At 38.7% G+C, this 27,718-nt stretch overlaps 2 long non-coding RNA genes across 2 annotated transcripts in view; one reads left to right on the top strand and one right to left on the bottom strand.

The window, feature by feature from the left end:
- LOC148223369 (uncharacterized) overlaps positions 1 to 27,718 on the top strand; it is a 128,110-nt gene that overhangs the window by 66,652 nt on the left and 33,740 nt on the right. Inside the window, exons 2-3 of the long non-coding RNA XR_015804614.1 lie at positions 11,845 to 11,922; positions 22,656 to 22,760. This is a non-coding gene — a long non-coding RNA (uncharacterized LOC148223369). The remainder of the gene's footprint in view (positions 1 to 11,844; positions 11,923 to 22,655; positions 22,761 to 27,718) is intronic.
- On the bottom strand, positions 17,846 to 27,535 carry LOC148223371 (uncharacterized). Its single transcript, XR_015804615.1, has 2 exons — positions 22,975 to 27,535; positions 17,846 to 19,127 (listed from the first exon to the last, which is right to left on the bottom strand). It is a non-coding gene; the product is annotated as an uncharacterized LOC148223371 (long non-coding RNA).

Raw genomic sequence — 27,718 nt, 5'->3', positions numbered from 1 at the left:
TATTATTAATTTTTTGTTGCTATTGTTATTATTATTAACATCATCATCATTATTATTATTATCACATCAATGCTTCTGGATATGAAGAATTTTCAAGCAAAAATAGTTCATCCAGCTTGGCTAAATAATTTTAATTCATGCTTATCCAGAATAGCAGTGTGGAATGTTGTAAGTGGGAGTTAAGTGACAAGTGCATAACTAGGTGCAAATTGATTGCATACTTATACAAAGTAAAAACAATCAAATATTAAATAATGAAATATAAGAGCTTTAAAGGAAGACTGTCAATATTTAAATGCCATGACTGCCAAATAATCATTAGTCATTTTCTGTCAGGTAAAGTATAGGAGTGGATTTTTGACAGTGCCTCTTGGATTAAATTAGATTTAGCCAGGATGTGAAAGTAATATTTCAAGAAGACTAAAGCTTTTTCACAGAGTTGTATCCGTAAGTACAATAGAATGGGGTCTAGGGAGAACAAAAACTGCCTTCCACAAGTTCTGATTTTTGGGATGAAGCCAGGAGGACCTAAGAGCCTTATGAAATACTATGCCTAGACACATAATTCAGCAGTGTAGATGACACTATGAGGGCTAGACACATATATTAGGTTCAGCAGTGTTGAGCTTTTCTGTGCCTAAGTCCCTACTCTTGATCTATCAGCTTAATAAGGCTGACTTTAAAAGTCTCAAAATAGCTTTGAAAATGGAAGGAAGCATTAGAACATCACCTCCATAAGAAGGAATGTATCTCTGGGATAGTTTATTGAACAGATGCCAATTTTTTCTAGTGAACTAGAAATATGTCCTAATCCACCATGAAACTGAAGACACAAAAGTAAAACACTATGGTGTAAAAACACAGAAAAAACAATGAATCATTGCAGCTATCTAAACTTACGTCCTTTCATTACAAAATAAACAAACTAGAAGACATTTAAATACAGTGAAGACTGTTTGTAAAATGTGTAGGGCACATAATATAAAAGGGAAAGATAATTACCTTGCAGCAAAGCCTTCAAGGAAAAATAACAGAAACTTTTGCCACTTAGTCATCTCTGAAGTTCAGAGGTCTGTTTTATTCCAAGTATTTCTATGACACACCTCTGTCAGATGCAAATATACTTGTACTATGCCTGTTCTGCTGAGACCCAGCAAGATGAATACCAGGAGGTCCAAAAGTGACTAATGAACACTGAGAACACAAAGCTTAAGGGTCTAAACAGGGCTTTCTGAAAGAGATTTGGTTTTGAACTTTGAATTCTCAGCTCTTGTAGCTACTCCATTCATTACAAATGCTAACAACCACGGCACTGAAATAAAAAAAAAAAAAAAAAGATGGGAAGGAAAACATAGCAATTAAAAATTATTTGCCTCCTGCATATCCTTAGCTCCTTCTCTTGGAAAACCCGTTTAAAATTTTTCAAGTTAAGACTGATAAATGGAAGCCATATTGTACTCCTGGCCTAAGCCACTTGCCCAACACAACAGGAGAAACCCCTGACGGAGAAAGATAAGAATCTGAATTTCCTAAGTGTGCTCCAGGGATGACTCTGTAATCATTTGCAGGATTTTAGGTCTTTATGGTAAAAATAGTGGCTGATGAAAGATCTACCTTTCTATCTTACTTTTCTACCTGTACCACTCTGCTTAGTGAGACTTTAGAAAAACAACTTAATGTCTTCACAAAGCAAAGAGAGGGTTTGTTTGGTGTAATAAAGGAGCAGTTGCCATAGAAAGGGCATGGAAACCAGCTGGCAGTCATCACAGTAGAAACAAAAAGCACAGGATTTTGCTTCCAAAGCTGAAGTTATTAATCTCTCACAGTACCCTGTATTAATGGGTTTTTCAGACCAACAGTATGTTAATCCGCCAGTTCATCCACATAATAATATTGTCAAATGAATAAATATGGAAATTGTATGCTGTATTAGTTTGATTTATCAAGTAAGAGAAATTAGAGATATGCTTTTTCTAATCACAATTTGCACCCATAAATATTTGTTACCACTTTCCAGCAGGTCTACACATATCTCCCTGAATGAATATGATCTATTAGCAGGAATTTTATTCCCTACTTCTATTCCCAAAGTACAGTATCCTTATTTCACTTTTCTGACTTGGAAAATAAGTTACTCCTCTTCCACAAATTTCTATGCTCTCTTTCCCTTTTCCTGCCGAAACAGCAGACTCTGCTCTGTCTCGTCACTCTCCACTGCTGACACCATCCCTCGAGCTCTCAGAGGCACAAACTGATGGGTTTTGGTGGTTTTATGTTTAGTTAAGGAGACTTTCTTGTTTTTAACTTTATTCAACCAAGAGTCAAAAAACTGACAGAGAAGAAAACAGAAATGGATAGAGCAGTTTATTCCCACCAAGGCCCATTCTCACTGCCAGAATCTGGCACAAAGGCTGCTCATCTCGGATGCACAGAGCAATGCTGTGCTGGCCTATGAGCTCAAGGATGCCACCAGTGTATTGGGTAATGAGAAAAATCCGAGCTCAGGGGTGCAGCAGGTGAGTGTGCTCATGAGCAGGGCTTGGCTGAGTGCAAGGTAAAAGCAGATGGCAAACCTGTGATGGACAAGGTCTGTAACATTCTGTCACAGGGGAAAGTAGAGACTGAGACAGGGATGCAAAGGCATGAGAGGAAGCTCCAGCTGTGTGGCAGCAGAAGTCAAGGGTTAGTTACTTGGGATTGTTTGCTGGACTTGGTATAACAGGGAACATAAAGACATACTCACAGAGAATGACATACCAGCCTAGAAAGGTCATTACATTTTATCCTCCCTTCCCCAGCCGTTACCTCCTCTTCATCCTCTTCTTTCATAAAGCCTACTCAGCATCTTTATAATTAATATTTATTAATCAGTCTGCCAGAATTGAAGCAGATTAAAGAAGATTTAAACTACACACTTTAATAACATTGAAAGAAACCAGAGGGCAAGTAAATGCTTTCAAAAGCTAAATCTGGATGTTCATTAAATATCTGTGTGATCAAGAAGCCATGAAAAATTTAACCTTGTAAAAGTGGGGAATATTAAATTATTTTCTAAAAGTTCACATCTAAATTACTACAAATTGGTTCATTTTAAAAGCATAGTGAATTCTTTGTTGTCTTGAGCACCTAGAATGTTATTTATCTCTTCCTGTACAGAACATCTTTGATTAGGCACTTTGTGTTTGCATGAATGCTTCTGTCTGTGTTAATTTGTGTGCCTATCCATGCTTATGTGTGTGTGTCAGGTATATACACGTGTTCCCACAAGGAATAAATGCTACTGGCTTGACCAAGGAAGCTTGACCATGGAGCTACTCCAGCTCTGTTTCCCTCAGGCTACTGGACTCAGTGTGTCCTAACAAAATGTGTACATGAACCAGGCAATTTATCCATATATTAATGTGCATCTAGAGGGTTAAAATATGTCTGCATGATTAGAAATGGCACTTAGCAGGAATTTTCTAAGATCAAGTCAGTTTGAAGAAAATCTATAACAGAGAAGCTTATGTCACCAACAAAAATTCCCATTTTAAAACTAAATGCTGCTAATACATCCTTGCGACCATTAAAAATTATTTTGTTTCACCTAACTTGGACAGACACTTCCAAATAAGAGAAATCACACAAATGTCCCTCTCTTGCTAGTGGGAAGAGAATCCACCAATGTGGGAATGTTTGGGAGCCATCTTATTCTGCACAAAGCAAGCAACACAACACAACAGGACAAGTCCTTGGAAAATGTTAGGTTTTATGCCCAGTAAGATGCTTTTATGTAGCAGTGATATATGCCAATAGCCATGGCATCAAGAGATCAGACATAGACTTCTTCTTCTTGGGTTTTGTTTAATTTTGTTTATATACCAGGTGGATCTATCTGGGCATTTATTTTTAATATCAAAAGACAGTTATTTTCAGAAATTTTCAACAACTAGGCAGGATGTGATAAGAGGTCAGGATTCTCAGTATGAAAAAGTCAGACATAACTCAAGACAATGATCTTCAAATATACAGGTTTAAACAAATGTTTTTTAAAAACCTTCCCATAGGAACTTAGCCAAAAGAGTAACATGATACTAGTTCTATTCCTGTCCTTAGGAAGTTTAGACATCAGTACAAATATTTTATTTTTCAGCACTCATATGAAAAACTTACCTTGCTTATCTAGAGTGCATATGGCCCAGAATTACACATATTCACTTGAAAGCTGTCTAGTTTCTGGCCATCTGCAATTTTGACAGTGCAGGATTGTTTTCAGTACTGTATTGAAGGCATTAAGCAAATAACATTAAACAATTTAACAGAAATAGGGAGAACCAGAAAGAAAAACAAATCTGAGAAGCTACTAAGACTTTGAAGCAATAGAGAGTGTGTAGCTTTTCCCTAGATTATAAATTTTTTACAGAAAGTAAAATCTCACGTTTAGACAAAACTTGTTATTTGTTACTTAAATTATAATCCCTTTTATTTGGGCTACAAAAATCATACTTCAGAAGAACAATACCATGGCTGTGAAATAAATTCTACATATTTCTGCAGTAAAGCAGTACTTGTGACAACAGTGTAGAAAATGCCTTTATCTTAGGTTGACATTAGTGAAGAGTAAAAATGCTATAGTTCTTTTCCAGTTATCAGCTTCTGTTACAACATAAATGAGGCCTGCTCTCAAACTCAGAAGCAAACAGATTGGTTTGTCCTCTATACTCCTTATAGTAATAAGTCTAAGGTCCTCAATAGGGGTAGACATTCGAAGTCAGATTTCAGAGTATAACTTGAAAGTGATCTCTGAAGATGTTTAACTGATGCAGAAACTGAGAGACCAAAAGTTTTTGCTATAGTCATTATGCAGATCTGCAACAGAACTAGAAACACACTCCAGTTCTAAGCCCAGTCCAAAGCCCTGCCTTTTAGGTCACACTGCTAAATTTATAGCAAATTATTTTATATAAAAGTCATACTTAGCAATGAAATTGAAATCACCAAGAGTGCCATTTTCCATGCAATCCCATTAGCAGCCTAAGTGAACATCTCTGCCAGCAATTTCTGAACCCACCACCTAATTCCCTTCACATTTGGCAGAAGTGTTGAGATAATTAAGCTTCTATTATCATTATGCTAATGATGAGAGATACTTGTAATTGCCCTGAATGAAGGAAAAGTTCAAACCTGGTTTTACACCTTGAGACTCCTTCAACACATTCCTACTGGCACGGATGAGTTTTTTAGGTTTTGTCCTTCCATAAAAGCTCAACACAAGGAAACAAGGCAGGGAACATTGTCTCTCCTTTGCACCACTCAGCAGCCTTCTGCATCACAGAGACAAGACATTGGAGAGGAGCCAGTGTACAGCCAGAAGATTGCAAATAGCTACTGGAGCAACCAGCTGTGAGTTTAATTGTAAAGTGACTCCTTCACCCAGATAAAAATTGTCATCTAGACTCCAATTATTCAGATTAAGCTCCTATTAATAGATCCTTGGTGAGATTCTAAATATATGAGAAACACTGTAAAACACTTTACTTCTGAATTATTTCACCAGTTTCTTTTGGACAAGAGTTTTCTTTTGACACCTTCACAAGTCACAGTGAAGGTGGACGTGAGGAGATATGTAAATGAGAAAACATATAAGTTATTGCTTAACATTTTAGAGGTAAAGGGAAGACTAATAGAGTAACAAATTATTTCATTAATTGAATACTTTTTCAACTTTTCATTACACAAAGTTCTGAACCAGTTATTATCATTTAAGGGAAATGTTTTCAGTTTGACACATATTTCTGAAAATGTTCTTTCCAGAGTGACCTGAAAGTTTGGAAAGGAATTAAGTTATTCAGGGACCTGTAACAAATCATGGTCTTTTTGTGTTGTATGTTGGGTGGTTTGGGTGCATTTGGGTTTTTCAGTGGAACTTCGAGCAAAGCACATACTGTCACAATAATCCTGACTAGGGGACTACAGGGGTGGCCTCTGTGAGAATGGACCAGGGGCTGCCCCATCCCAGGCTGAACCAGTTCCTGCTGACTTCAAAACAGACTCTTGGCTCCACAAAGCTCAGTCAGGCTGGTGGCACCTCTGTGGAAACTCTTTTAAGAGTAAAAACCACTTCACAGCAGCTGTGAGAATGGAATGATAAAAAAGTGAGAGAAACAACCTTCTAGGCACAAAGGTTACTCCTGCTTCCACACTGAAGCAGTTTAGGAAGGACTGCATCCCCCAGGCTGGAGCTGGGGAAAATTAAAGGAGGAAGAGCAGCAGAGACAAAGTGCTATAAGTTACCCACAGCCCCCTGCACTCAAAAGCCATTCCACTTGCAGGAGGGAGAAGAAGGAAGAAGAGTCACAAACAAAGGAGTTAAGTTGAGCCTGAGAGAAAGGATAGGTGGGGAAAGGTGGGTTTAGTTTTGTCTTTTCGTTTCGTCTGTGTGTCTCACTATTCTACTCTAATTGGCAGTAAATCAAATTAATCTCCTCTATGTTCAGCCATGTTTTGCTCGTGATGGTAATTGCTGAGTGATCTCCCTGTTTTTATCTTAGCTCACAAGCTTTTTCATCACACTTCTTCCCTTTGTCTTGCTGAGGAGGAAAAGTGAGATAGTGGCTGTAAGGTGGTCTGGCAGCCAGTCACTCTCAGCCCATCACAGCTGGAATCATGGGACATCAAAGCATCTAGAACAGGGGAAATCACACTACAGTAACAAAAATCTTCCTTTGCCATTGGTTATATCTTCTCTCATACGCATATTTAAGTATAAATATAAAAGTACATATATACATATAAAAGTAACATTTCAAATAAATTCTGGAAGAAATAAGAAGGTCCAGGAGTTGACAGTTGCTGCATGCTTGTGTCATTTTTTTATCCCAAATGATGTGCTATTGGCTGAGTTCAGCTCCACCATAGCCCATTGCTTTCTGGCTACAGTCTTGTAGTAAAATGTAAACATTTCAGCAGTAAACCCCACACAGCCTTAGCAAGTAAGACTCTTGGGAGGAGGCTCATTCCCTCTTTTCTATGTGATTAAGGTCTTGGCCATTCATAATTCACCTATGAATTCAAAAAGGGAATCCATCAAGAAAAAATTTACATTATTATATGTTTCGTCGACCCCCATCTTCTTACTGTTAAGCTGTCAACTCAGTGTCAGAGGCTTCCCATCCACCAGGATATTATGACTGAATTAATTTCATAATTGTTTGCCAGTTTAGCAAAATTATCGCCACTTACTCTTCCCTTAACCATAAATAAACCATAAATAAACACCATTCACATATTTTCCTTCTGTTCATCACTGAATTCTTGACAAGCTTTCCCCCTCCCCCACTTTTCTTCTCTTTACTGGCAAGTTTTCAAGGGTATTTGAAGACAATGTTGAGAAAAATCATGACTGATCTACTCATGACTTCTAAGGCAAGAATTGCTGCATTACAATTGCATGGGGAGACAAAGGCTGACAGCCTTTTCACATTTCAGCAGCAATTTAAGGCTGTTAACCTTGAAGGCAATGGCAGCTGCTGACCCTCGAAGGCTGAATCCAGTTAGTGCTGAGCCAGAGAGTGAAGGGCTGAGCAGCTCTAGAGCCAGCCAGGTCAGCAGCAGCAGGAGGGCTCAGTGCCCCAAGAGTTTGTCCCCTGACTGATGATTAAAGTGCCTGGGCTGAAATACTGATTCAAGCCAAGTATCTCGTTCTTCCAGCTTGTTTCAGGTAGCAAAGTAAGGTACCCCATGACTGTACATCTAATAACTCAATTTAGCAGCTATTCTTGAAGGGCACAAAATGACTCAATTCACCAGGACTTCCCTGGGAACTGATGGTATTTGGCACTCTGTAGAGTCAAGCTCTAAAAACAAATATAAATGAAAGACTCTTCAGTTGACTTTTCACAAAGTGATGCAGTAAGGATTGGTCTTACAGATTAAAGTGATAAAGCCAGCTAAAAGTTATGTTGTAATACTGAGTATTTATTGACCTGGAGCGTCTTGTAGCTGACAGACATCTGGCAAAATTCTGTAGTGAGTGGTGATTCATCTGTAAGGGTGGTTAATTTCACTGGTAATTTGGCTGAAGCAACAACAGTAAAGCCAAATTAATTCCATGGTAAAGCTCTGAAGATATTCAGTTTATGAGACTAAAAGACTTAAGCTACACTCTTCTGTCTTTAGCAGCTGATTAGTCCCTTGAACTAAACCTACTGGAAAAATCTTCATTGCTACGCTTATTGAAGCCTTTATTATTTGTTCTGGGTCTTTGTTATAGGTTGCCCTTGGAGCTTTCTCTACCTGATTTTAATTTAGAATGTATCTGAGCTTGGGAAGGTAATACCTGAAACAAAAAAGAGATTTGTACTGACAACAGTACAGGAAATACTCATTTGGATTCAGAGCATGGAAGTGATGAGTGTTATTGCTAGCTGGTACCCTTGATACCACAGCCCTACTGCTCACCTCTATACAATCCTGGTTCAAGTCCCATTGTCATTGTTGTCATTGTTATTTCTAGGTAAATGCACTTCTGGGTTTTAAATCAGATATATTCAAAGACCTTACTATTTTCTTCTTTGCTTTCCTCCTTCTCTCCTTGCAAATGTTGTGATTCTAGTCACTTCGAGGGAAAGAGTTTACTGAAAGGTTATACATTGGCTCCAGGACTCTCTGAGCTGGAATTGTCATCCTGCCAGTCCTGTGCAAAGAGGATTTTCATCAGCTGCTAACCAGCAATGTCCAGCAGGACAATTAAGAGACCTGTTTTCGGTTCTTAATCCCAAAAAAGTACCCTTTATGTAACACCACACCCCAAAACTGGGGTCTCTGGGCTGGGATCCAGGTTGTCTTCCCAAGAGTTCAAAGATATTTTGTGAGAAGGAGAAAAAAGGAGGATGACTTAATTCCTCATTTTTTTTTCAACATAGCTTGTCCCTAAAACCAGCAGAGAAGAGGATGTGCTGAGCCTTGCACGGTGTCAATTTCTGAACATCACAGTTCTTCTTTATTAATTTTACTTAAGACTTATATGTAGTCTTATCGCAGATTAAAAGAGCAGCTGTTAAAAGCATCTAGTTTTCCTTAAATTAAATGTGTTGTAATGATTGCTTTTCTGAATATTCCTGCAATTATTAGTACAGCAAAGGAATTAGAAATACTTACTGCAAAACAATATTAGTAGATTGCATTTACTGAGTAAAAAGGGCATGATGTTATAAATTGTTTGTGCTATAACATGAATGTTTAACATAATGTAAACTGACAATTTTTAGCACAAAAAGTGGCAGCGTTCTCATACCCTCTTGCTCAGAAAATCTGTTAGATGAGCAAGTGTAAACAGCAGTTTGAAAACAGTTCATGCCTATGCTCACGTTTTATTAATTACCACAAACAGATTTGAGATCAGATAACTTGCATGAAGTATTTTGATGCTATTTGAAGATACAAACTTGAAAAAATTGCATGCTCACTTCTTTCCATTTCACTCCATTTTTAATCAAAATTATGATCATAAAGAGATTTGTTGCAGTGTGTTAAAATACCATAGAGCCTATCACTTATATATCACTTTGCTTATATCACTTAAGTACTTGATCTGGAGACAAGAATCAAAAATGTGCTGATTCTGCTTGTGCCACAAATGGTGCCACAGGAGGCCCTGTGTGACTGACTTACTATGTCATCCAGGGAAAAAGAATCAGCTCAATTCCCCCTCAGGAGTGCATTCATTATTGTGTCTCTCCCAGCAGAGAATTCATAACCATCTGGCTTCCAATTAAGCAAAACATACAAAAGTGCTTTTCCTGCTTTCAGTTGAAACTGATATACTTTCCCTGCAGAACTCAAAGAACTACAGATGAAGACAACATCCAAGAGCTGAACACAAGACACCATGCTGGGAGTTCAGGTGTTTCTTAGAGAAGGAATATCATTGGGAACTTATTTCTAAACGTGTTTGAGTTTTACATTAAACAGCCATTTGGTAAAACATTGAAATATTGATTTTAGGCAAGGACTGGAAAATAATAACCTCTCTCCCAGGAGCCTGATTTCAGGATAAGGTCAAGGGCAGTGACCTCCACCAGGGAAATGAACACCTCCTGCCAGGGCTGTGGAAGCTGCTGATGCAGCTCCAGAAGGCATTTGGATTTAGAACAGCAGCATGTCTAATAGTGCCTAGTGAGGAATGTGGAGATATGTGCTAATCTCTGGTCCTACAGTGTATACGCAATTTCAGCATTTGTTGGAATGATGATTTGTTAAGAATTGAGGGCATTTCTCACCTGGCAGGATCAGGGCTTTAGACAGCAACACATTTTCTTGTTCACCAAGAAGCTTATCCATAGACAAGAAACTAGAGAAACAGGGAGAATTATTCAGCAGCACAGAAACAACAGAAGACCTGCCTGTAAACCTTGGCAAGGCATCTCTAACAGCACACTGAGCTTGTAACAGAGCCCAGCCATATTTCAGAAGCAAAGACAAGATGTTTGTTCTCAGATAAAAGGGAGCAACATTGCAATAGACTGAGACTTAGAAACTGCTGAAAATGCTCACTTCTGCCTAAACCCGTTGGGATCCTGCTGTACCTGATTGGAAATGGAGCCTGGAATGTAAGCAAGAGTTGATAGCCAGCTTTCCAAAGAGAAAGGATTAATGAAACCTGTAATGTGTCCTTCCTCCTGGTTTCTCAACCTTATTACATGGCATTAGGAAAGGAAAAGCAATAACAAAAGCAGCAATAAAATTACAGACTATGTAACAGCAATAGAATTACAGGCTGGGTGAGCAGGTCCCCTTTCTTTCACATGTTCAGTATTCCAGAAGGAGATAGCCAAAGATGTACTATGGACTCATAGCAACCAACTTGGGCAGGCTGTGCTGGGGCAGTGGGAGGTGTGGGAGGAAAGGAAAGCTGCCTGTGAAGCCAAGCATGGGTGGCACAGTCCACTGGGGAGGAAGCTGTGCCAGGGAGCAGAGCCTGGTGCCTACCTGGCCCCACCACCCGGCCTCCAGAGCAGCTCTTGTTAGAACAAGAGCTCTAACTCTTGTGTTTGCATTGTTATAAACCAATTTTAATAATGTACCTGTGGTAACTTCATAATTAGATCTTAGTAAAATATACTTCCTAAACCACTGCATGTATATCTGCTCCTAAGCATGCGTATCACTATACATCACTTCTGAGTGAAGATGTGTGTAAATGTGAACTGTAACAGTTTCCCTGAGACTATAAACTGAAAGTACAGACACAGACTGATTGTGGATTAGACATTCAAATCAGTGATTTCTTATACAAAGTAATATAACACTGAAGAGAAGCTGCTGTGTTTCCCTCACCTCACCAGACCATCTCAAACCTTCCTGAGAGTTTAAGCTCTCCTCAGAGCAGCTAGTCTGAAACTTCAGCTGATCTTTCTTTAAGCTTCTCAAACTGTACTTTTCGTGTTTGTTACCTGAAAGCAACTGAACTGAGACTTCGGAAATTTTGCATTAGTATTTGTGTCTAAGCTTGTCAGGCATGAGAAGGAAGATAGACAGACTTATCACTGGCATGAAGAAGAGCCTTATGCCCCAGCTGTAGCACTAGAGCATGATGAATTCCTTAATGACTCAGGAAATGGCACAATTGAATCTTAGTTTTGTTTTCCCTTTTTCTTTGCACTGTACAAGTATGAAACTTAGAAAGGGCTGTAACTGCTAAAATATTCAAAATCCCCAGTGGATAGAGACTTAGTGGGGTATGAATAAATGTAAAATATTATATATTGGATTGTTGTGGAACAGTCCAAAAGTCTAAGAAGAAGTAAACTCTCCATATTTCAAGGAAATAGTGTCTGAAGATATTGTCTTTCCTTATATTCATAGAATCACAGAAATGTTTGGACTGGAAGACATCTTCTGAAAGATAATTGAGTCGAACCTCACATCATGTAGTCCAACAAGGTAGGCTTTGCAGAAATCTCTGCAGTAGACTCACTAGTTTTTAATTGAAGGGTCATTTTTGCCCCTTGGAAGCATTCGGCGTTGGCTGCTGTTGGAAATAGGATATTGAAAAAGACAATACATGTTTCTGTGTTCCCATTTTCAAAAGCAAAAAACAAACAAAAAAAAGAGTTTAAGGGAGTGGGTGTGATTTATATTCAAATGAGTGTGATGTACCTATCCCAATAATAAATTGTTTTTACTATGTACTGTGTAATTAAAGTAACATAGAAAAAAATTGCTTGGCTCTTCTGAATGTGTCTTTGTAGTTAAATGTAGTGATTGTATCCAATGAAACTAAACAATTTGAAGTGATTTGATTTTGAAGGATATGAGAAGAGTAATGAGTTATTAACCATAAAGTTAATCTTCACTCTCTGCCTGCCTAATTAATACATTTGACAAGATTGTCCGGTTGCTTATCTTTTCTAAAATTAAAACCACAGCATGAAACCACATCATTAACTGACACAGAGAAAAAATAAAATGGCTCACTATCAAATAATAAACTTAATTATTATGTTAGCTAAAAATATGGAATGACAAACAATTTCTGCAAAATTCAAAGGCAGAAATCTTCATGGTCATCAACTACAAAAACCTTAAGACAACATCAAATCTAATATTAAACATTGAATTTTCATATTCAGTCTAATAATGTGAGGATTGCTGCACTGTAAAGACCAAACCAAGTTAAGCTTAATAACAACTGTATGCACTGCTGTAATTAAACATTAATAACTAACAGTTAAGAAAGTCACAACATTACAACAGTCTGATGTTTGGCTGTGTTACTTTTGTTTTTATAATGATTACTGTTAATTAGGGACAACATTGACATAACAATTTTAAGTGAAAATGGCACTATTTCAGGACTAAAATCTTTTCCTCAGTCATCCATATTCATGCATTAACAGCTCTATCTGACAAAAATCTTGCCTTGAGTATTGGACACGCCATCATCTACAGGTTATTTTCTCTTCTACAGATGTACCTCCCTGTGCCTCTCCTGCCCTAGTATCTATATAGAGATTGTTTTCTGACCACAAAGGATTAAAACTAGATTAAAATTCACTGGAGCAAGTATACTTTTCTGATTTGAAACAAAGTTTTCACTTCTGCAAGACTATTGTCAGTTCTGTTTAGATTTTATATATTTAATAGGAGAGCCTCCAGGAGTACATTAAGAAACACAACAATCAGTTGTCACTCATCATACCTTGAGGAAGAAATTGGATGTTTGGTGCAGTGCTTTGTTTATTTTTAAAATATGTGTGCCTACTGCTCCTGTTCTTTGAATTTATTGTTATACAGCACCACATTTTACATCTGACATGAAGGTTATGGAAGTCAGCACTAAACTTTCAGGGTTTTGCCCCGAAGATAAATCTCAATGAATAGTTTCTAAGGGTTTGCAAAGAGCTGTCTTCTTGCCCTTGTGGATCACTAGTAAGGGGCTGTAGGACTAAGAACTGGAAATACTTTTCATCTGCAGTTACCTGGCAAATACACAAAATCAGAACATAACCATTTCGTGTCAGCTGAAGTCTCCTCTGCTTATTTTAAAAGTTTTGTCAAGAAGTGACTCAGTGTAAGGAAGTTTGAAAGTGTCTGACTAAGATTGCTGGGGCATCTGCACTACAGCTGCTCTGGAACAGCCACCCCAGCTCCCCTTGGTCTCCAGTTCCCTCAAGACTCTGTTTCAGACTATGAAGCTGGTTTCAGGTTTTTCTCTCTCTATTCCATCCATTTAAGTGTCTAAACTTCTAGATCATACAAACCCATGAATGTTAGTCAATCCCTTCCAGACATGCTGCAAAGAGACATTTGAAGATGCATAACTGTCTGATTTGAAGAAAAACCCCAAAGTTCCATATTTTAAAAATAGTATTAATTATTTAAGGACATGCAGTTTTATCCTGTTTTTAACATTGTTGAGGAAACCCCTTTCTCTCACCATCCACCACCAGTCTATTATTACTCACAATCTTTGCTCAAGATAAAGTGACAATTAAAGTTTGTTTTAAGAGACAAGGAAAATAAATCTAGAAATAATTTCTAGATTCTTGAATGTTTATGCATTTGAGTTCCAGTTTTATAGAACGACTCTCCTTCTAATATGGAAAAATCTGAGCTGATAATACTTTGACAGAATTTTAAATTGCCTGCTTTACATTGGCAAGAGCTGTTGACCAGATACTGAATTTATAATATATTTATACTGTCAACTTGAATCTGTGGATTTTGTCAAGATGCAGGGGAAGAGGAAATTTCTGAATAAATTCTTTCATATATTGAGTGCTTTAATCTTCTCTATCATCTTTCACTCCCACCACATTGCTGTTTTATCACCTGCTCTGATCTTAATCAGGATGACTGGGTCATCCTCTTTTATAAACTTGCTGGATTAATTATTTTTCAAGGTCATCTGTGAATTGACTTTAGTAAGCAATTATAAATTGGATGATATTTTAATATTCTACCCTCTCCCTGAGCTTTAATCTAGAAGTGATGAGAGACAAAAAGAAACCCAAAGTGCATTTTAGAAAGCAAGATGATGAACGTCATTATCCAATACCTTTTTAATTTCTCCTGCCCTGGACACCCTTATCTTTCCCACTGAGTTCAAAGGGAGTTGAGGGAAATTCAGCATCTTGCAGAAGCAGTGCTTTAGTCTTTTACCTAATATATATGCCCATGATCTCGGGAGAAATCTGTTGATATTGGTATTTGAGACACTTAAACTCGGCATTCAGGATTCTGTTCTATTACAATGTATTTCTACTAAGGCAACAGAAGTCTCTGTTTCCTCTCTCTCTGATGTTGCCTTTTGAATCTTAACATTAAAAAGCAGTATTTTCCTTCACTGTTTTTTAAAAGAATTTGAAACAGTTTAGGAATCTGGTTTTGGACCATCACCCAGCAATAAACTTTTAGGTACCTGCATAACCTTGGCTTCAAAGGGCAGATTGCTAGGACCAGCTGAATAAGGATTGCAGATCTACTGGTTAAAGTTTTCACAAGCATTTTCTAGAGGAACACTTACCACATGTCTGTGTTTACATCCAACCACATGTGCTCTTAAGCAACTTTCAACATGACCATGCTAAAGCAATGATTTCCCACTGAATGACTCTTTGGTTTGCTTTCTAAGCATAGAAAGCAAGGTATGGTTTCGCTCAGACCCCTCACAGACCATCAGTACAGCTGCCTTAGGACTCCACAGGTTTGTGAATTATTCACAGTCCTTTCCAAGACTACAAAGAAAGCTAGACAGCAGTTCTGTTGTTTCAACTTAAAAGGCAAATAAAATTACAAATGGACAACATAGTTGCAATGTATTCCTCAAGGGGAATACTATTATTTGTCCATGAGGATTCTGCTAAGGGTTTCAGACTGTGCTAAGGAAAGAGGAGATAACAAAAAATGTTTATGGTGCTATCAGTACACCCGATCTATAAAATCAACAGAAAAATCCAGAAGCAAAATTTGCCCCATTTGCATCAGTATTTCGAGGAAGGAATGAGTTTTGTTTGGAACAGGACAGGCTTGAATCATGATTTTGATGAGGAGCTACGTAAAATTCTGGGGTTTGCTGGGATTTTGCTCTAAGCCACAAACAGGAGATAACAGCTGCTTAGTGTTTTAATTTTGTATTAACAAGAATTGCAAACAAAGAACAAAAGAAACAGCTTTACCACAAACCTTTGTTCTTGCTCTGTTACGACTGTTGATTTCATTGTCATTTAGTCCTGCCAAGGGTTGATACACATAAAATCAAGACAATAAATGCAACCCTTGTCTGTCTTCTCTCTTTATAGTTTATTTTTGAAGGTATGTGCCAAGCAGATAGTGCTGGAAAAACAACTGCATGCTTTTTTCAGCTGAACTTATACATCAGAGGTAACTGCAGTGCACAGTGCTCCACACTCATCCAGCCATCATCAGGCAGATAACTGCAGGAATGAGAATTAGGCTGAATTTCCTGCCTAGACATAGGTGGGGCATCCTGAGACTATCCAGTTTAAGAATTATGACGTTAGGGCAATAAAGGAGAAGAGTTTTAGGTTATCATCAATACTATGTAGAAATCTCTCTCCAGAATGTATAGACAAGATTTTTTTTAATCCTTATAATTTGCATATGCCCATAATCTGAAGACGATAAGAAAGTTGCCTGTTACTCTATACAGCCATATGAAATCTTTTTATCTAAAAACAGACATCACACTTAGTGTCAGACAAGCTGGAACACTAAAGCTCCAGTAATTTCAGTAACCTACTTCTATGTCACTGGATAATAGCCACTTTTCATTTCTGATGTGGGTAATAACAAGAAAATGTCAGTTTCAGAGATTTTTTTTTCAAATGAATTCTTCTAAAATAAAAAGGCTATTTTCTTTTTCTGAAGGAAATTTTGACATTTCCATTTCAATGTCTTTTCCAGAAACCATTAATTATACTTTCCAATATGCCCTAGATGCCAACAGAGCTTTTCTGAATCTAGTGGTAAAATTCTCACTGCTTTTAATGGTGGCAAGGATTTCCTATTCCACAAATGTGTATTTACACAGGTGTTCTTAAGGCCCACACTTAGGTAGTGTTCAAGTATTGCTTTTCCAGAATCCCTATTCACTCAGCCTCTTACTCTGCCTTTCAGACACAGAGGATTGTTGTTTTAAGTGGTACAATCTTCATGCAGGGAAACCCTGTGAATTTAGACCAAGGATGTATTGCTTATGTACACTAAGCATAACTGTAGAGGCCCAGAGAAGTTCCTTCCACTTAAGGGTAGGTCATCATAATTTCTAGAAACCACACCCTGGAGTACAAACTGGGGTCAAATAAATCATCTTAGAAAACATGGCACTATAGAGAAAGAATGGTACCTGGCTCTGAAATATTTGTTTTCCTCCGTTCAGGCTTCAAAATGAAGTAATTCCATCCAAGCCTGCTCACTCTTTGAATTCAATTAATGCCATCACTGCAGCAATGAGGTGTTGCTCCTGGTTAATTTTGTGCATGTGTGCTTGACTATATGAGATGTATTACATCTAGCATGTAGCCACTTGAGAGCAGCAATGGGCTTTCACCCTCTGAGCTGTGCCTAACAGAGGAGCCGTGAAAATGAGCAGTCTGTGCCAGGCACAGGTTTCATAGCCACAAACAGATTTACTAGTGACCACTGCAATGGCCAGGACATCTGGATGTGACAGAGTATTACCAGCACCCCTGAATTTGTGGCAAACTCTGAGCTTATTGCCCCCAGGTAGTGAGCAAAAGGGAGTATGTGCATGGAGGCTGGTAACACCTCAGATCAACACAAGTTCAGGATTCCTGTAAGTCCATCTGCAAAACCTTAGCTTGCAAACATAGGGACTGGGACAGGGTGTGCTGAGATCTGACACATCTATTCCAGATGCTCCGGTGCTCTCACAGCCCTAAAATCCACTTCCATCATCCTCTTTCATATATTTTGCCCCAAACTCTGGATCACAGAGATAGATCCAGAATAGCAAACTGCTTCTCTTGGGGATTTCCCTCCCAAGCAGGCAGTGCACTACTGGTCCCAGTCATGTAAAGGACAACTCTGAATACTCCGAATGCCTCTCCTCTTTCTCTCTCCCTCATTCTCTCTCTTTACCTAGTACTGAAATGACAAAACTCAAAGTGAAATCTTGGCTGGGAGGATGTGTTTTCAGTCTGTTTGAGGTTTTTGCACAAGAGGTGTTTATCAGTGATGCAGCTGTGTTTCCTTAAACACTGTGTAATTTGAGGGTCTGCACACAAGGCACTGCAAAATAACTTATTTTTATTTTCTAACATGATGAAGAAGCCATAAATCTGTAGAAACTTACAACATGAACTGAGTGAGTCCCAGAATATCAAAAGAAGAAAGAGGATTTCACACTCATTTATTTTGCTGTCCCATTTCCAGCATTGTGTGAATTAGGGCTACAAGTTTCACACTGGTATTCAGAAGGTCATTTGTCACACACAGAGAAATAAATTAGAGGGAACATTAATGGTGACAAGCATACAAGACTACAGAACAGCAGAAGCATGGGAATGAGACGAGCAACGTTCCACAGACCTCTGGTCCAGTTACCATAAATCCAGCATATCAGCAATGAATGCATTCAAGCACACCTCTGAACTGTCATTGCATAGATTCATGTATTAATATGAGTAACTGTACAAATCTAAAGTTAAAGGTCTCCATAAAGCCTACTTTTCAAGGAAGGGTGTTTCATATAACATTTATTTGACCTAGAAGGAAACAAATTATTTTAAGATTCCTTAATTAATTAATTCCTGTTTAATTTCTTTTCCTGAGAGAAACTGAAAATCTAGTGGCTGTTGTTCTTATGGCATGGTCCTTTCACATTAAAAACAAACAAACAAACAAACAAAAAAAATAATAAAAAAAAAAAAAGATGAGAAAAAAAGCCTATGTATGTTGCATGACCAATTATAATTAAACCAGTAAGCTAATATTTACAATGTCAGAATGACAGGATAAATTCTCTCTGTAGTGACTAATATGACCAGTCTAGCAAGAGAAGTCTGAAAGTTTATCTCATCATCTTTCTCCCTTGCTTCTCTCCCACCAGTGGAGTCTGGATAAATCAAAAAACACCAACCCAGCCCCATTCCTGTTCCCCTGGAAATGTTATCCATTGTGAGCAGTGACTTGAAGTCACAATTACTTGGGAATCTTTGTTAAAATATAGTGTTGAGATTTTAACTAAGATTAAGTACCTTCATTCCCCTAAGTCTTCTTACACTGACATGGAAACTCTTCAGGAATTCCTGAAGTAATTTTTTGTTTTCCTTTAATATTTAAATGCTGAAGAATAAAAATCCCTTTTTTTTTGTACACTGATGCAAAGCATGGGTAAGACTAAAACCAGTACATTTAAAAGTAGATGATTCTCACTGGTTTTATAGCAGCAACATCGTCACCTTGGTCCTGATGTAGCAAGACACTAACACAGAACATTTCAGCAAAAGCACTGTTTCTCTCGATATATCTGTAAGAGCTCTTTTCTTTGAAATACAAATTCAATACTGCAGACAGACCTCAACTAACTTCAAAAGGACAATCTCTGTCAAACGTCCGACGTTCCTAGCTTGTTTGAAGATGGAGACGTACTGACGCCCTTCCTGTCAGGGAAGGAGGAAAGAAAAGAGGTTTGTTTAGTCCAAATCCCCACTGGTTGCTTTCCAATACATCAGAAAACTGGTATGTAGTCAGTCTCTCTAAATAAGAAAAAGGAAAAAAGTCAGACAGCTCAGTGATTAATATGCTTACTTGCATGTCAGAGACGTATGTTCAAATCCTTCTTCTGTCAGACTGGAGCAGGGATGTGAAGCAAAACTCTGTGCTTGAGGAAAAGATCAGTCAATCTTAGTTGTGTTTCTGCATCTACCTCTCCTGACAGCTTTTTGGGTTTTTTTCAGTGGGTATAAAATACAGAAATAATCACTGCAGCAGAAGTAACTCTGCTTTGTCATGAAAAAAGCCCTAACCTCCAGGCTACAGGATTTCCTTTCCCTGTCCTTTTGCTATCCGACTGCATTTTGTGCAAGGCTTTATGCATTAGGCAAATTAAGCAGATTTTATTCATCCGAGATCAAAGAATAAGCATAATACAGAAGGGACAATTCTTGTCAAGTGTAAAGTCTAGCTGCGCACACGAGTCTAATGGGAAAAATGTAAAGTAATTTACAGGAAGGAAAATTAGTGTGCTGGAGAGGTGCCTCTAGAGGGTTAAATAATGGTATAGCAGAGGCTTTGAAGATCCATTCTTTAATTGGAAGTTGTAGTATGATGCCTAAAATCCTTTATGAATCCAGTTGGGTGCTCTAAGGGTAAAATGTGAAGGCCAGTCAGAAAATACATGGGGTGAAATTCAGTGTAGAGCAAATCCATTTACTTCAATCCTTTCCTCCACCCCTCCATGTAAGGGCACAGGTGCAGTCTCATGAACCTGCCACCTCATCCTTATAGTCTCCTTGTACCTGACCTCTCCTCCCAGAAGTGTCTTTGGCACGCCCAGACTGCCCTGAAGGATCAGGCATAAGCAGAACGTGCTCTGCCAAGTAAGAACACCTTATTTGTAGCTGACACACAGGAACTATTGTTCTTGGGTTGTTTATGCTTTATTCCCTGTGGCATCTGCTAATATATTCTTGGTCTGATTCTTATCTCTTACTGACACACATCAGAAGCATTTCTAAATTCTGGGTGGAGAACGGTTTGACATTTCTAGTTCAGATCAATATCACATCAGCAGAGATGAGTCAAACACTTGCAGCTCTCATTCCTGTATTATTTATCCACATTCAATTGTCTCTCACCTTTTATTGACCTTTTCTATTCAACTAATATGAAACCAAGGCCCTTTGAACCCAAGTGCCAAGTGGCGCAGCTGGATTGCAGGCTGTCTATTGTTCTGAGTAATGGGCAGCTCCAGCAACAAGCAACATTCACCACTTGTTCGTGCCATACCTGGGAAAATACTGCTGGATGTACACCGACCTCCTGGGGAACTTGGCCTGTTGGTGGAGCTCATCAGTACCTAAATTAGATTCCTGCAGACCCTAACCTCTCCCCCCAGTTATAGTGTGTCTGATGAGCACCAAGCACAAATTACTCTGTTTTCATACCACACAGAAGAGGACAAAGACATGATGGCTGAAATCTGAAACCAGCAAGCAGTGATGACAGTCCTTCCCTTCATGGGCAATCTCTGAACTCTGGTGATCTTCAAGGGCAGCCTCTGGCTGGTATCACTCTAAACGATGCCAGGAAATGAGGCTGCTTTTTGTTTTCATATCCTGTTTTTCATGGCTTGCTAAGATATGATTATGTGGATACTAGGGTTATTTTTTGTCTTCAGCTAAACAGTAGTTAGGGCTTTATTTTATCGTATGAATAGTTGCATATCTTTCTCAAGCATTCCCAGAATATTAGGGGAAGAAAAACCAAAAGTATCCGGATACAGGCAGAATGGGCATACACATACCCACTGGGTACACAATTTGCAGAGGAGCACTTTCCCTTTCACATGCACACCAGACCAGATTAACGTCAGGCTCAGGGGGGACTCAGTTTGCACAGATCTGCAGGAGACACAGAATGTTCACGTGTTTTCTGCAGCCCTGAGATATTCATACCAGCAGTACAAGGACTGTATCTTTTCTGCTACTGTATGACATAATTAAATGGAAATAATAAATTAATCAAACCTAGCCTGGCACACAACCATAACACAAAAATTTTAAAATTATATTAAAAAAACAGAACCTGCTCATGGATGAAAACATAGATCAAGTCTACCTTGTGAATGAATAATTGCTAATGGATGGAATATGTGACTGTGTTATGAAATGATTTTTCTTTTATGCCTTTAGTGCTGATAAACCTCAGTCTTTGAAAAACAACATCTTCATATGTCATGACAGAGATAGTTATTTCATTTAAATTGGTAAAAACTGTCAGAGCTGCTAGGGTTTTAACCTTCACATGAAAGAAATTCAGGTAAGACACATCCGCTACTTAGACCATGAATCATTTCTGGAAAATAAATTTAAGATATGAATTTAACTTTACTATTTTAATTAGACATAGAGTAACACCCCAGTCCTGAATATTCCACATCCTGGTGTGTGGGAAGTCCAAAGTCAGACACTAACTGTTTTTCTTGAGCCTATCTGCATTCCAAAGGGACTTCTTCCAGAGCATATAAAGAACTCCCTTGTCTTTATTTCCTGTAAAATTTCAGGCTCCTAGGTACTGATGAGTACAAAACCATTTAGGATAGTAGAATAGCAGGAGTAACTGCCACTGAACACACATTTAACACAGAAGTGCAAAGGATGACACTATTGGCCTTTTTACTATGATAAGCAGGAAAGGAAAAAAAGCCATGTGCCATGCAACAAGATTCTCTTCTCCTCCTTCAACAGCATACAGATACTCTACTTCTATGTCTTGCAAGCAAACAACGAAGAATATTTAAAACAGACTTTCTTGAGAAGGAAATGCTTTAAGAATTGCCATTATATAAAAAGGGAAAGGAGGGCAATGCATCAATAAAGTGAACTGAAGCATTTTTAGTCTGTCTAGTCTCACAAAAAGAATGGCAATAAATATTTCCATAAAAGGTATGTTTACCTCCCATAATCTCCATGACAACAATTATTTCACTAGGCTCAGAATTTTCTTCCTTCCTTTTATTTTTTTCATTTTGAATTAGCTGCTTGTGTAGACAAGCATCTGCTGCCTCTCCATCTCACAGCTGCTCCTTCTTGCTTTTATTCTTACTAGTCTGTATCCCTTACCCATTTTCAAGCAAAGAGAGACACTCTCTAAAATGGTCAGTCTGGGCAAAAGGCCAGGAAGTGAAATCAGCTCTTTACCAATAGATTTCCTTCTATTTTACTTTATTTCCCTAGAAAATTTTGTCCTCATCCAAAAAAGCCTGCCAGTCTTAGAAGTTTGTTTTAGAATTACAATACTATAGGAAGTTACTAAAAATGTAGGTGTTTCTCACTTCAAATGGAAATTCACTGATTTCCAAAAATGCTTTTATTTAGGTCAAAATCTGATAAAATACTAAACATGTAATAATATTGGGGTAAATCTCAATTAGACTCTAATTCTCCTCTTGTTTGCTTTTTTCCTAGGATGAGAGGACATCAGAATTCACCATTTTTCCAGGCCTCCAAAACCTATGGTTTGCATTGGCTACTGATAGTACCCCTGTGGACCAGGAAGCAAATTGCATAAAGGTGGTGTTGAAATTATCACAGTAATGCTTTTTAAGGATGGCCTTGGGCAGTGGCAGCACAAACACGGCTCACTTTGGTACTTTGGCACTTGTGGATCATCTCACTTCTCGCTTTTATTTTGATTTCTCCCTATTCTCTTTTTGTGTATACTCCCTATTTTCCTGCCTACTCATTTTTTTTTTCTGTGCTGTAGCTCTCTGTTCCTTTAACTTACCCTGTGGTGATTTCTCTCTTCTCTTCTCTTCTCTTCTCTTCTCTTCTCTTCTCTTCTCTTCTCTTCTCTTCTCTTCTCTTCTCTGCTCTGCTCTTCTCTCCTCATCAAATGCAATCAAAGACTGAAATACAGGCACACACAAAAACACAACTGAAAGCTCAGATTTTGCAGCATGCAGACACTTCACATGGACCTATAGGATATGTCAAACGAGTTAAAGCTCTGACCACTGCTGGGTATCTGTTTTTCAGAGTATGGAGAAAAAAGAAGATGATACAGTAAGGTTTGATACCATGATGAATTTCAGTGCTTTTACTATTTCTGGCATTGTTTACTGCAAAATAGATCATATGGCCATTCCCACCTCAAGTTCTTGTGGACCCCCTCATGCCAATGTATACAAAAGACAAAGCTCATGTGGGGCTAGACAGTGCTACATAATAAGGAGGTACGAAGTATTTGGAGGCTGGGATGGAACTAGTATGAATTATCCAGTCAAAAAAAGGAAGAGAGTGAGCTAGAGTAAGAATAAAAAGTATTTATACTCTGCGGTATTTTCAGAAAAGATTTAGTATGTTTAATTTGAGAGTTCTGGAATTCCTTTCCCCCAGCTAATTACAGAATTGGAATCTTCCCGAATAACTCATTATAGATGAATGGAAGTGGTAACAGAATACTTTTTTTCCTCACATGCTTAGCAATGGAAACATGAACATATAAACTGATCAGGCTTTAAGGGGAACATATGCGGGTATGCTACAGCCACATCAATGTAGTTCATCTACAAAACCTCTCCTTAGCAGGTCAGGACTAGTTATATTTTATGCCTATGTCATAAAAGCAACAGGTATACCACTGTGTTCATATCAGCAGTTAAATATCATTCCTCGTTATTAAGTTCCATAGCTACGTGATAATGTCACTGGAAATTATTATTACAGTAGACAGGGACTTGCATGACGCCTGCTGGGTTGTCTTTTCCAAACTTTGTAAGTGAACCTTGTAATCGACAAAGTCCTTTTGAGAGATGAATTATTACATTCTTAGAATCATGCAGTTTCTTACAATAATTCTTATCATTCTTATTTTAATTTCCGGTCGCGTTCTCTGGAAAGGTAACAAAAGCATGCTGAATTCCACCTGGCATTTTTTACTCCTGTTGCAAGTCGTTTGACTGAATGCAGAGAAATTAATGACAAATCTTGTCACACTTTTGAAATGAGACAGTTCTCATTGACTTCAAGACCGTCTTATTTTTAAAACTAAGGTATTTTCTTAAAGAATAATGTAACTGTTTAGTGAGAAAATACTTTGTCTAAACACAAGTTATATGTGAAATGCAGGGCTGCTTTATTTGATAAACCATACATATATTTACATTATACCATAATACACCATATATATTTTTATATCATATAGATATTGTTTCATGGAGCACTTTATGACAAAAGGAGGATTTAACACATAATTTTTGAGGCACACTGCCAAGTGACAGCAATTTTCACTTGTTTAAAATACCTGTTTAGATTAGGTTATTTAAAGTATTACCTATATCTTAGCAGAACACAGAAAGATGGGGAAAAAGTCTTGATTTTACCCATAAAAATTCAACAGATGGATGTCTGGATTCAGTAGAGGTACTAGCTGGGATCAGAGGGAAGGAGAGAGCTCATAGGGACTGTACAGCCTGACCACAGCCAACTGGTGTAGACTCTGCAAGGCTGCAGCAAACTAAGACACTGGAGCCGTGCAAACAGGCAGAACACTGATCTTCATTTCTCGCTCCCTGTCCATAGTTCTCAGCCCCAAGCAAACCTGTATCATGCAACAAACCAGGTGATAAATTGAGGTGCACATCAGCAACCCTCCTTTACACTAGCAGAAAAGACAGCTGCTTCTGATATTAGACACTGTCTCCAGGTCTTGTCACATAACTGGTAGACCGATCTATTTCCAGACATTTTCCTGTATCCCCTTTGGGGAAGAGAAATTTACTGTCCTTATGCTCTACACATTTTAGTGTGACACGATCATTTTACTCGTCCCCTTCGAAACAAGGCAGATCTCTTTTACTGCACCATCCATCTATCCCTAGCAGTAAAATATGGCTCTTAGCAAGATCTGGATGCTGTATCCCTCAACAAGACTACTTCTAATGAAAATACAACCCCTTAGGCTCTAGCGGTAGCAAAGTGTGTGCTGATACACAGATAACATATTTCCTGGTTAGTTGCAAAAAGAATAGTTGTAATTTACCTTATAAAAACACAAAAGGAATCCACCCTAATAGAGAAAAGTAGTTTATTAATTCAGCACTTCTTACATAGCTCCTTAGTAAAAATACAAGTGTTATAATAAGAGGCATACAGTTACATAATGAAATAAAAAAAACCCAATGGCTCTTATTAAAATACAATTAAAGTAAACCACTCTTTTTGCAAGGGCTAAGGTCTCACAGGAAAAAGACTAAGGAATGACTACACCTAAATAAGGCTTTAACTATTGAAAGCAACAGCTACATTAGAGCTTATACATCCACCAGTTGCAGCATTCACATTTGTGTAATAAAGCCTTTACATGTAAAAGTAAAAGCTGCCTTACGTCTGGACTGGTACCAGCATTTGTGTGGGAGTAGCTAATTGTCTCTTTCAGAAAACGACTTCTCCAGAAAAGGTCCCATGAAGAGTAATTTCTAATCTACCTAAATGCAAGAACTAGAAAGAACATTAAAAAAACAGACCAAGAGCTGTTTTCTGGAGATTCAGCAGACCTGTTATTTTTACAGTATTTTGCAGGATATTCAGGGGCAGCAATAGGAGAGGAGAGCAGATAAACATGCAAGTCGAGTAGATATAGAGCCATTGCCTCTATTTTCAGCTGGCAAATGCCTTCAGCTTTGTCAATACAGTATTTTCATCCTTCTGTGTAGTACAAGTCCTTCCAATGAGACTGGACTGCCCAGGGCACTGCTGGCTAACCTATTGTTTCTAAACTGGTTTTTCAGTTTGCTGGTTCATATATAGCCTTGGAAATTAAAGTCATGGCCTGTGTGAAATGAGCTGGTAATAGCCATCAATTACCTGGTAGAGAGGCCAGACCAGACGGCTCAAACCATGCCCTTGGCTGACGGCTGAGAAGAGACATAAGGGAGCAAATGTTTTTATGGACTGAGCTGCATTCTCCTCCTCAGGGACAGAGCCCTAGGTTTGAAGAATAACATGAAAATTTTGGGGCTTATACATTATTCCTTCTATTTATAAAGATTAGCTTTTATTCAGCTATAATAAATGAACTCAATTTTGAAAGAGAAAACAAAGTGAAGCTGTTGGATTACAGTGGAATATTAGGCAAAGCCTTGTAAGCATTCCCCAGTAAGATGGCAATAGTAAAGCTGTAGCAAACTCTCCTCCCTCTCAAATCTATCAACCAGACTTGGGGAAAATGACTCAAGATATTAACTGGACAGGTATGTGCAGAAGCACAGCTTTTGGTCATCATAAAGAAAAACGAGGGGCTCAAGGAACAATTCATTTAGTTTGGGTACATTTAAAGCTAGATCCAGTGAAGAACTAGGGATATGAATAGCAGGTGATGCAAAATGAATTGCATCTTTCCAGCTTAAAATGCAGGCAGGCAGTAAGAATCTCCATGTGCTGACCCACACAGGCAGATGGCTCAATGCCTGTGCCCTGGTGCACCATGGAGAAGAATGAATGCAGAAGTCACAATTCCAGTAGGTAGCAGAGCTCTGAATACACGGCTGCTACCACACCATATACTTTGACGTAGGTGGCTGTTAGCACCTCAACACCTTGATTAACCAAAAATCCAATTTCACCTAGAATTAAACTAACAAGTTCTTGTTGTGTTATGAAAACCTATTTTCCATAAAACCAAACCCACTGGCACCCAAATGGACTGCAATTACTGAGAAACCTTATGTTCTAAGAACTCCAGATTGATTACTTATTTACTTTTTGCTTTTTTCTCCTTCTCTCCCTCCCCAGCAAGTTATTCAAATACTAGAAATTTGTATTATGCTTTATTCACAAAACCAAAAACACTGACATGGGTTTTTCCAAAGTAAAACCTGGAAAACAAAATGTAGATATATGCCTGCACTTTCATGCCACATAAAATACCTGGGAAGAGATTCAGATGTGTGCTGTATCTGAATGTACGCATCAGGCAACAGCACACAGATAACAGTAAGGAGTGTGAAAATGAGGCAACATGGGGGCTCCATTAGGAGGTGCAGTTGCAGTTGATCAGTGAACCTCATTCAAGAACAACTACTGAAGCCAACGCAGGCACCTGATGTATGATGCATTTAGGCCAGCCTGCTGGAAAATCGTGTGCTGAATCAGTTCTTGTGACTGTTAAATCGCCCCTGTATGAGGAGCTACGGGGTTGATTGCACAGCCTCACCCAACCAAGCAACCGCCATCCTTCAAGGAAGAGGTATCTGAAGCTGGACCGCTTTTCTCCGAAAAGCGCTGTGCAACAAGCCAGCAAGATGGGCCCGGGCATCTCGGGGACACGGGCCGGACACGGGGCCCGCGACCCCGGTCCGAGAGCTGCGGCTCTGCGCTTCGCCACCCTCCGGCCCCTCCGACAGCGGAGGAGGCACGTCCTACCCCGGGGCTGGACACCCGCCCGCCGGGCTGGGCGAGCGCTTCCTGGCGGCGCCGGGAGCTGCTTGTCCTGGGCCCTCCAACAAACGGAGGATGCCGAGGTCAGCCAC

The sequence above is a fragment of the Sturnus vulgaris genome, chromosome 6 (assembly GCF_052056855.1).
Source record: "Sturnus vulgaris isolate bStuVul1 chromosome 6, bStuVul1.hap1, whole genome shotgun sequence".
In the NCBI taxonomy this organism is placed as follows: domain Eukaryota; kingdom Metazoa; phylum Chordata; class Aves; order Passeriformes; family Sturnidae; genus Sturnus; species Sturnus vulgaris.
This window is presented reverse-complemented; position numbering and strand designations above follow the sequence as displayed.